General features: G+C 33.1%; 2 pseudogenes; one reads left to right on the forward strand and one right to left on the reverse strand.

The window, feature by feature from the left end:
- LOC113097114 (complement C3-like) overlaps positions 1 to 6,820 on the reverse strand; it is a 32,772-nt pseudogene extending 25,952 nt beyond the window's left edge.
- LOC113097132 (uncharacterized) lies at positions 4,312 to 4,428 on the forward strand (annotated as a pseudogene).
- Positions 6,821 to 10,522: the final 3,702 nt, after the last annotated feature.

Raw genomic sequence — 10,522 nt, forward strand, 5'->3', positions numbered from 1 at the left:
ATAGACTTACATGATAGGAAATGTGTGCGTAGTTGGTCTAGGATGGAGAAAGTGGTTTAAAAAGCTAAAAACGCTGTACAGTTTTATAAAGCCTTTACTATAATGCTTTTTTTATTGTTAACTTGACTCACTATTTCTGATTTATTGAATCAAGAGATTGCTCCGAAGCAAAAATCTAATGATAAATCTATTTATACCCGCTGACAATGGGAGTGGCTCAAGTATGTTAAATCCACTAGCCAATTTTAATTGGCATTTTCTCTTAGACTCAGAGATGATTGGCCTCCCAAGTGAGACCCCATATGTCGTTCGACATAACTCGTAGTGACCGACAGATAGGGAACTAAGTGTTACCTTATTTATTATTATTATTTTATTTTTATTTTAATTTTTTTTTGAACAGTGCACTATATTATTTATGAATTAAACAAGATCAATAAATGCTGTAAAAATGTATTTGTTCGTTTCTAAAACATAACGCATTGATTACCTTAAGTTAAGTTAAGTTTCAGTGCAGATCTACTGGACAGTGACTAACACAATAGAAACAATGTTCATACTACCAAAAAAAAAAAAAACTGAATTAACCACAACTCAAAGTCATTAATCTTGAGAAAAGATTAATGTCTCTGTTACTTTGGAAGTTTTACTATCTCAACACGGAAATAAAAGGTTTTTTTTTTTTTTTTTTTTTTGGTTGTAGTGCATTAATTTGTGGTTTACACATAGATCTATTTTAAATCAAAGCATTGACACTGTAGATTCATTTTCAATAAAGTGAAGTAGAATATATTTTCTCTTACTTAGCTTCAATGTCGACTGTCAGACTCTGATCACCCACATAGAAGAATGACTTGCTGGGCTTTAATTTGACTTCAAATGTTGGAAGTACTAAAACCACACCAGACAAACAAATAAATAAATAAAAAAATACTTATCAAATCCTTACACAACAAGATTTTGTTGACTAAGGTCTTACCATATTCTTTGACCTCAAAGTCTGCAGTAAACTTCTTCTGAGGAGTGTTTGAGAACAGTGTGATAATCTTCCAGATCCCAGGACTGAAACAAACAGAACACATCCAGAATCATGCACATGAAAACAGGGGATAACTTACCATAAACAGAGTTTTTCTGCTGTTTATTGATAAATGATTAAATATTGACCATATAATGTACATATATATATATATATATATATATATATATATATATATATATATATATATATATATATATATATATATATATATGAATAGCTTCATCCCTGATATTGTTTTACACACCTGGCAATCTCAGGAATGAGATATTTTCCGGACTTCATTCCTTTGACTGGAAATATCTTCTCTGATGAAATTGTGATCCCTTGAGGATTCTTCAGAAACACAGAAATCAGCATTAACACAAATAATGCTCATACAGATGAAATGTCATTAATGAGAGTGTTGGTGTGTGTGTGTGTGTGTGTGTGTGTGTGTGAGAAACAACAGTGTTTACCATGATTTCCACTGTGATTCCCGACTGACTGAGTGGTTCCAGGTTGGGCGTCAAAGAGAAAATCCTGTACTGAACTGCAAAAGAGGTCAAAGCAGAAACTGGAACACTTTGTTTGAAAGTTTAATGTATTATGATTGTGGTTGTTGTTGTGTGTTAAATGTGTTAAAAATTGCACCATCAATAGTTCACAATATCTAACAACTAGAACAGTATAATAGCTATCAAGTATCTTGTATTCCAACATATAATATGTTTTTTTTTTTTTTTACTTAGCTTCAGATTTGACACAATGTAATTCATAGTCACTTAAAGACTTTCTTCATACAAAATAATTTCAGTTTAAAAATTAAATTAAAACCTCACCCTTTTAAAAAGTAAATACACCCATTTTGTGGAACCACCCAGAGGCCACTGACACTCCAGATGTTCTACTGTAAATTTTAATTGCTAGTATATTGTGCGCATGCACTAGGGATGTCAACGAGCAAAGTCATTAAGCAGTTTAATTTTAGGCTGCATGCAGCTTATGCACAAAACATGTGCAAGCGACTTTGAGTGACATGACGGGGCTAAAACATTTGGAAAAGTATTCACAAACATACAATTTACACATGTAATGTGATCCAAACTTTAAAAGTACATTAAAACAGAAACAATACAAAGTTATTTTGTATTGAAAATGTACACCCAATCTGTATGATCTCATGCTGAAGTAACACATTTAAAATTCGCATTGTGCATTCAAGGGATACTCCACCCCTAAATAAACATTTTGTCAATAATGACTTACCCCCATGTCGTTCCAAACTAGTGGTTGCATGACTAGTGATTTCTGCTAGTCGATTTCTTGTTAAAAAAAATATATATATAAAAAAAAAAACACTTTAGTTACTCGACTACTTGGGGTTCATGTTACTGTAAATGAAAATACATTAAATAGCTCTTATCAATAAATGCATATTAATTCATAGCCTTGTGCAACAATTACATATGTAAATTGTGTTCAGAAGGTGAACGGAGCTTTTACGGTTTTGGAACGACATGGGGGTAAGTGATTAACCCTAAATTAGGCAAAGTGACCCACGAGTCACATAGTTTTTATTGTCTTTTTTGGGGCATAAAAACATTTTATTAATGTTTTTTAATTTATCAATGCCTGGTCTTTTTCAAGTATGCTGGGCACATGCTTCAAGTTTTCAGTGATCTATTAGTCAGCCTGATCTAAATCCAACAAGGCTGCCAGTCGTGGAGAACATTCAGATTTTGAGGTAGGTAATTATATATAAAACTTACTTTTCTTTTGGAAAAAAAAAATATATATATTACTGCTAACATTAATTCTGAGCATTGTCTTAGGGTGCTGAAGAAAAAAATTTAGTCATATGTTGTTTATGTTATTATTTAGCACGTTTTGAAATGTATGTGACTCCTGAGTCACGTTGCCTGTTTAGGCTATAAAAAAGAGAGTATTGAGTATATTGAGAATATATGTAACACTACACAAAATTTAAATGGTTGTAATTTAAGAATGTTTTGGAATATAGACATAAGTTTGGTCTTATTTTTAAAAAAAGAAAAAAAAGAAAAAGTAACTTCAAAAAACAATTACATTTACTGTAAATCAAATGTACTCTAAATGTTTTATATAAAATATATATTTTACAAAATAATTTTTACTCTAAAATTACTATCAAATCAAAATCATATGTCTAACCAATTTGTGTTCTAAATTTTAATTTGATATCACAAAATTTAACTTCCCATGAGATTTTTAGGCATTGTACCAAAAATAGCCACTGGGTGTCTTTTATGCATTCTCCTGTATCAAATTTATACATTTCAGTCTCAATATCAAAAAACAGTTGGCATATGGGACAGTGAGACTCAGAACTTTCAGATGATATGTGTTTTGTCAAGATGAGAAAAGTTTTTTTTTTATAAAGTAGTTCAAATAAATTGTGTAATAAAAAACCTGACACCACCCACTAGGTGAGGAGCTTGCTAAAATAAATTAAACCCATAACTGTCACCGTCCCACCTGTGGGATGCTTGGCACTCTTTTTTGTTGTTGTCTTTTTCTTTATAAAATCTTTTAGTAATCATCATATGTCATTTGAAAGTTTAGAAGCCCAAGATTCATTGTGTGAAAACCATTGTGGTATCGGACATTGCTTTACCATGGAAATGGTACTTTAAATTCTAATAGCGGTCACCTCCTCCTTAGTGGGCAGGGTCAAGTGTCATAAAACATAATGCATTACGGTCTTCTAGAAACCAAAACTTTTTATAATATTGGTAACAAATATATCATTGGAAATATCTGAGTCTCAGGATTTCATATTTGCTGGTTATTTTGAGATAGAAGTAAAATTAACAGAGAAATCTTGAGAAGAATTCAAAAATTTCAAAATAGTTTTGATGACTCCCAGTGGCTGTGTGTGGTATGGCACCCTAAATAAAATCTCACAGGAACCTCCATTTTTTCATATCAACTTCAAATTTGTAACGTAACTTATTTAGACACAATGCTTTAATTTTATACAAATTTTAGAGTAAAACCTGTTATGTAAAATATTTATAATAAATAAAATAAAATTAATATAGCACATATTATTTACAGCACATTTAAACTTCTATAACTTATTTTTACTTCAATTAAAAAAAAAAAAAAAAAAATCCACTTTTGCCAAAATCTGCTAATTATCTTCTTTAAAAAGAGACCAACCTTAGGATAACCTTTGGATAGTGCACTTTAATGCCTATTTAAAAAGTGGGGGTAATAAAGTACCATTTTTATGGAAAAGCAAGTGAAAATCCGGCAGCCATATCACCCTGGAGCCCAAGACCGGTTTCCCACTGAAGCTAAGCAGGGCTGAGCCTGGTCAGTACCTGGATGGGAGACCTCCTGAGAAAACTAGGTAGCTGCTGGAAGAGGTTCTAGTGAGGCCAGCAGGGGGTGCTCATCCTGTGGTCTGTGTGGGTCCTAGCGCCCCAGTGTAGTGATGGGGACACTATACTGTCAACAAGCACCGTCTTTCGGATGAGACGTTAAACCGAGGTCCTGACTCTCTGTGGTCATTAAAAATCCCAAGATGTCTTTCGAAAAGAGTAGAGGTGTGACCTCGGCATCCTGGCTCAATTCGCCCATTGGCGTCTGACCATCATGGCCTCCTAACAATCCCCATATCTGCTGATTGGCTTCATCACTCCGTCTCCTCTCCACCAGTAAGCTGGTGTGTGGTGGGCGTTCTGGTGCACTATGGCTGCCGTTGCATCATCCAGGTGGATGCTGCACACTGGTGGTGGATGAGGAGATACCCCCTGACTATGTAAGCGCTTTGAGTGTCTAGAAAAGCGCTATATAAATGTAAGGAATTATTATAAAATGGTTTTCAAAAGCTGAATCTTGAGTTCGTAAGCTTTTGAATGATATATAATTTGTCAACATTACATCAGGTAAAGTATAGGATATAATTGTTTTAAGCATGCAGTGGCAAGTAGGCCAGTAACAGTTAAGAGATTAATGTCATTTTTTATACCCTAATCAGGCAACGTGACCTGGGAGTCACAACTCATAAAATCCAAAATATATAAAATATTTCAAAAATTATTTTGGATATGTTTTACTTAAGCTCAGATGATATAAAAAAATGACATGCAAATATTTGTTGCTTATCATTTTCCACTCTTGCCTGTTTAAGGGTTAAATACAAAATTTTGGGTGAGTACACAGCAAAATCTCCCGTGTTAATTTAACACTCTGAGTGTGGACACATATAAACACTGAAGCTGTGTTGAAGTTAATGAGATAATTAAGAAGTTAATTGAGTTATGATTGAGCATTATTAAAGACACCTGATGTTAACAAGCAGAATCAACAAATGAGAAAATCAAAATGTGTGTGTCACCATTATAGTGGTCAGTGTTTCCTTTAGTTGGGATCTTGAACCTTCAGTTGTTAACTTTAGATTTTGTGTGGCAACTGAGTTAAAACATACAGAAGGACCAGAGCAAAGTGGCATTGATTGTGGTTTTAAACTATTGTCATGGAGTGACCTGAAGGTCTGAGTTGTGATTTCTTTATTGCGTGTATAAATTAGGTGAAAGATAAATAGATTCAGCATTTTTTTGACATAATACGAAATGTTTTTTTTTAATTATTTTTTTTTATTTAGTTCTACATTTTATATATATATATATATATATATATATATATAGCCTAGACACACAGACATCAATAATTAGCATGAGCATTACTACAATGGTGACCATCAAAAAAAGCATGTTGTAGCCAATAAAAATGTATCCATGGCTCCCATCATGCATTGCGGCATGAATAAATTATGAACTGAATTGTCATTGTAACATTTTATTCTAACTATATTTTATTTATCACAAGCCAAGATCCCAACTAAAGCAAACACTGACCACTATAATGGTGACACACAAATTGCGATTTTCTCGTTTGTTGCTTCTGCTTGTTAACATCAGGTGTCTTCAATAATGCTCAATCATAACTCAATTAACTTCTTAATTATCGCTTTAACTTCAACACTGCTTCAGTGTTTATATGAGTCCACACTCATTTTTTTTACACAGAGATTTTGCTATGTCTCCCTTTAATGCTCTCTATATTTATATATACATAAAAAATGCTATCACTTAATCATACCTGTGCTAGCAGGGGTGTAGATGGGTTTGTCTGTTTGTACAAAAATATATCCAGACTGGAATGAGAGCAGGACCTCTTTCTCCAGAATGGCGGATGGAAACTGAGCTTGTAGATACACATACTGCTTCTCCAGAGGATCGTCAGAGAAATAGTCCTGATCATCAGGGATCTAAATAACGGGAAATGAATTAGTCCCCTGCCAGTTTAGAATAAATTAAAAGGCATTTTACAAATCAAATAGTTTTAACCGTACAAGAGACATCACATATATGCCAACACAAGTAAAACGGTATATCAAAGTGATGTCACCTTTATATCTTCAAGGATTTGGAAGTTGTTCTCTGGAGTCAGTCTCACTGATCGAGACAGTATCTCCTTGTCTTTTTTGGGGTGGTTCTTAACTATGATCTTCACTTCAAAAGCTACTCCAGTGTAATCCTGAGCCTCCACAAACACTTTCTCAGAGGAGCCCACCCTCAGCAAGTTAGGAGCTGACAGAACAAATCTGAGGATATCAAATCAGAGCATTTGAGAACAGATCAATTAATGGCTCCATGAACAAACAGTGTTTGATACTCACAGCGGTTGACATAGTGTGAGAAGCGGTGAGGAGAGAAGAACCACAGTCAGAAGCAGTAGCTTCACCTCCATCCTGACTGTCTGTGTGTCTCTTCCTGTGAGTGTCTGTGAACCCGCAGTAGCTCAGATTTATACCTGCCTCCACGACCCTGAGTCCAAACTGCTCTCTCGCTTTGATACTCCTCTTCCCATCATGGCGATTAGGCAACACATATGGGAAGGGGTGGATCTTGAATATATATATTTTTTATACAATTTCCAAAAAGAGAACAAGAAGCTCCAGTCGTCGTATACAATATTGTTTATTGCTATTTTTTTGTGTGTGTGAGAAAAACAAATCAAAACAAAAAACTAAGTGATTAAGCTGTGCATCCCTATATAATTTAAATGTCTCCTAATATTATTTAATCACATTAATACTATTATTTTATCTTATTTATTATGCATGTTATTATGCAACCCATATGCACATGAAACCAAACAATTACATATTCAGACTATTATGGTTGCAGCTCACAAATGTACTGAACTAGAGGCATAACCATCTGTTTTACATGAATACGTTTGCATTCCAAAAGTCCTAAATAATAAAATTCCCTAATTATTTTTTTACAGAACAAAATGTAAACTATATGTCTGAAATGCATCACACTTTCCATAATGACCTACGGAATATTAAATAAATGTTGTGATGTCAAAATGTTGTGGAACTGAGTGTAGTTTTGTGTAACAGACAGGAGACTTATAAAGAGCTTGAAGAATTAATTTCAGTTGCTTTAAGAATCAGAATGATTTCCTGTAAATGATTACACTTGTTGTGTAAATTCAACCTTTGGTAAATTGGCAGCTGCTCTGTTGATCTTTTAGGGATCCAGAGAACTATTGAACAGAAGGCCTAAATTGTCAATAAAAATGATGGTGATGTTGTAAGCTGTGCTTAAATGAGAATTGCTGAACAAATTTTAACTTGACTAACAACATCATCTTTCCTCTAGAATTCATATACACGTTATTATTACTTTTTTATTCAAATAAATGTTAACAATAATTAAGAAAGTGGGTCTTTCTAATCTCAGGTTGCTCCAGTGAGAATGTCACTGTCAGTAGAGGAGAAGTGAGTGTTGTAACACATTTTGTTAAACATCTTTAACAAACAACTGTAGCATTTTTATTATGTGCTTTTATGAGCCCTATATATATATATATATATATATATATATATATATATATATATATATATACACACACACAGCGCAAAATCTCCAGTGTTGTGTTAATTTAACACTCTGAGTGTGGACTCATATAAACTCTGAAGCAGTGTTAAAAGTAACACTGAAGCAGAGTTGAAGTTAATGAGATAATTAAAAAGTTAATTGAGTTATGACTGACCATTATTGAAGACACCTGATGTTTACAAGCAGAATCACCAAACGAGAAAATCACAATTTGTGTGTCACCATTATAGTGGTCAGTGTTTGCTTTAGTTGTGATCTTGCCAAGAGCAAAAATCATCGAATGGTGATAATTATGTTTTAATATAATCATTGCTTGACCTTAATCATTGAACTCATTTACATTCTCTTCTTATTGATTGTAACTGCTTTGATTCCACAACTAAATAGTCTGTATTTTCTATACATTTTGTAGGCATCTCTTGTGATTCTGTTATTCAGATTTTTTTATTTATTTATTTTTTTAATAGAGTTTTAATTTTAGGCACACACAGATAATAAGAGTCATAATATGAATCTCAACAACAGTGACAAACAAAAATTCACATAAAAACAGCAAAAATAAAATATAGTTAGAATAAAAAGTCAAAAAGACAGTTATCACAGGAATAAATTATAATTTAAAGTATAATCAATTTAAAAACAATTATTTTAAATTGTAATAATATATCACAATATTACATTTTTTTTTTTTGTATTTTTGATCAAATAAATGCAGGCTTGATGAGCAGAAGAAATTTCTTTCAAAAACATTAAAAATAGTAATGTTTCCAAACTTTTGGTCTGTACTATAGATAGATAGATAGATAGATAGATAGATAGATAGATAGATAGATAGATAGATAGATAGATAGCTTAATGTTATGATTTCACTATATTAATGAGCTGACCCTCACAAGAACAATGTCATGGTCAGTATCACTAAATAAACACCTAAAGTTATCGGGATTTGTATAGCCCTTTAAAAAACTTTGCTATGATGATAATGATATTGACATTTAATTTTTTAATACATTTTTCATTTTATGAGATTGAATATATAAGTAAATTATCATTTAGAATAATTCAATGGTTCTACCAATGCAAAGAGTCCATTACAACTATTACAGCAAAAGATGAAACCTGAAAAAAAGAAAAGTAAACAAATAATAATAATAAAAATCATTAATGTCAACTTCATGTCCGCTAACCTGTCTCCCATTTGATATTCATTTTGAAGTTAACTATATTTTGAATAATAATAATTTATTATTATTATTATTATTATTATTATTATTATTATTATTATTATTATTCTGTAAGTGATGTAGGCAATTTAGGGATAAGTTAGTGTGAACGCACGCTTTGGACGAAGAGTTTCGTGAGAGGAACAGGTAGAGCGAGTTGACGCGCTTCCGGACGCAGGTGCGAGAGCAGCCGTCATGAGCGCGTGGATGAAAAAGAAAAGCGACTGCCTCGCGCTCTTCGCGTGGACGCTGCGGTCTTGATCTTTTGAGACTGAAAAATAATCACAATAACAGTTCCTCCGCGGGAAACACATCAGTTTCTCAGGTAAGCTGAGTTTCTCTTTCAGTCAGGTGGTTGTTCGTGTTTTGAAAGCAGCTCGTCAAACCGGCTTCTCCACCGGCATTCCGTGACTGACTGACTGACTGACTGACTCATCTGATAAAGCTCACCTCACTCCAACCCAGCCGCTGCTTGCTTAGTACATGACTTCCAAACTCGGAATTTAAATAATCTGTGAAGAATTGATCATCAGTAACGAAAGTTCCATATAAAGCAACTAGGTGTATAGTTCTGCAGTGTATTGAAGAATACCCTGGTATTATCGTGCTTGAGGGATGTAATGTGAGGTATGTCTAAATTAACCTTTGTTTCTTAGGATCTTAAATAGTTCGTTGTAAATCTCAGGAGAAATGTTTGATATAGTTTTGAAAATTAAATCGTGTTTGTGTATGAATTCACCAGGATTCACTTTAGAAAGCTGGTTAAGCTCTGAAAACACCACTTGTGGTCATTATGTAATTTATATACGTCAGTTGTTGTTGTAATTTAATAGTTTGTTAGTCTTGTTGACTTTTTTACTCCTAAAATGTGAAGGAAAGAAAAACAATATATATAGCTTATAGTTTAACACTTACTGTTTGACTATAATTTATTAAAAATATATAAACATCACCATCCTGGTAGGGACCAACATTTTCTTATGCTGCATCTATGCTTCTTTGTGTGTGTGTGTGTTTACCCCCCCAAAAAGTAAATTCTGTCTGTGTGACTTGTTTTGAAGAATTGTCAAGTACAATTCTTCAAAACAAGTCACACAGACAGAATTTACTTTTTGAATGAATTTACTTTTTAAAATGAATAAACACTGACGTTTTCAGAAAAACACCATTAGTAAATTGCATCATGTCAAAATTAGTTAAGGACACCAGTTTAGTTCATTTACTGAAAGCCTTGGTTCGGCTTCACGGTGAGTTCAGCTGTGTGTTATGTGTTTTTTTGTGGATGTCCTTGTAGTTAGTTGTAGGTTAGTGTTCTC

The sequence above is a fragment of the Carassius auratus genome, unplaced genomic scaffold (assembly GCF_003368295.1).
Source record: "Carassius auratus strain Wakin unplaced genomic scaffold, ASM336829v1 scaf_tig00216111, whole genome shotgun sequence".
NCBI classification, from domain to species: Eukaryota; Metazoa; Chordata; class Actinopteri; order Cypriniformes; family Cyprinidae; genus Carassius; species Carassius auratus.